Genomic DNA, 1,458 nt, shown 5'->3' with positions numbered 1-1,458 from the left:
TTTTTGCATGAAAATAATTATATAAATTAAATTGCATTTTGAAAAATCATATTTTCTCCTCTGATGTTTTAATTGACCCATGAATGAGGTAGGATAAAAATTTCAAAGTCATTTGAATTTAATTTGATAAATTATGAAGTCTTAGAGCCTTAGGGGCAAATGTGTAATTTTGGAAATCTTGCCTTAATTAATATTTAGGCCTAATTCAAAAAGGGGAATGGGTAACCTCTGATCTTGATCAATTTATTTGATGCTTGAAACACAATAGGGTTAATTGATAGAAACCAATTGTACTTTCTTAATTAAGATTAATAAATTTCTAAATTATTAAAATTTGGAAGTTTATTAAAATTAAATGATCCTAGACTTAAGGGTATGACTTTTGAAGCCAATAATTAATCAAGTTAATACCCCTATCTTGATTTACCCTTTTCAAAACTAATCAAGACACTCACCTAGGTCTTAAGGGCTTAGTGGTGACTTAGGCTAAATTAAAAATTGATTAAACAAGGATTAGAGTAATAAACATAATTAAATCAAACATCCTTGAAACACCACTAAGCCCAATTAGGATTAAAAATTTTGTTAAGCGTTCAAATGACACTGACTTGCCCCTTTAAGGATCTTCACCCACATAATTCTTAAATTGAATGATAAGTGAAAATTGAATGATAATTGAATGATAAGTGATAATTACCCTATTCTTAAGAATAATTAAGACATCAGAGTTCACTGATGAACCATTAAGCAATATAATAAGTTTAAATGGACTCAAGGCCTTTTACCAGTTGATGAGCGAGAGGCATGGAGGTGTTTCCCCCTCCAAAATTGTTGGATACCTTAGAGACCTATTAAACTTAATATGCTTCGCTCAATGAAATCATCCTCAATTAAACTTTGAAGGCTCACCAAGATATGACATAAGGTTAGGAAAATTAGCAAAATCTTACCTTTCCTGCTCTTCATAAAGTGCCTTAACATGCATTTTAAGTTTCAGGTGGTGGAACGAGAAGACTCGTCAGGTACGCTTTTATAGTTTATAGTATCGTCTTTCTTCTATCTTTTCCTTACATGTTTCATGCTTGCATTTACCTATATAAACTTGCATGTTAACCATAACCCAAAACTAAAACGAAAATCAACCAAGATAAAATTCACCGCCACAACATTCAAAAATATAAAACAACTCAAAATTTAATCAGAAACATCACACAAAACTACAACTTCAACTAAATTAAGATGTCTCTATCGGATGATCGGGAATTCCTCGGAGGAGGTAACCTACGGTTGCTAACGAGGGTTCCCATGGTTTAAATGAAATTATGGAACTCATTAAGTTGGGTTTAGCAAGTTCATTCGGACTAAGCAAATCCAATAGAAAATAGTGATGTCGGAACGAGGGAACCGTAGGATCCTAACCGGTGTCGCACTAATCAACTTAATCAACTTTAATATGCT

The sequence above is a fragment of the Phalaenopsis equestris genome, unplaced genomic scaffold, assembly GCF_001263595.1.
Source record: "Phalaenopsis equestris unplaced genomic scaffold, ASM126359v1 Scaffold233490, whole genome shotgun sequence".
Classification (NCBI taxonomy): Eukaryota; Viridiplantae; Streptophyta; class Magnoliopsida; order Asparagales; family Orchidaceae; genus Phalaenopsis; species Phalaenopsis equestris.
The sequence above is the reverse complement of the archived record's forward strand: the minus strand, read 5'-3'. Positions refer to the sequence as shown.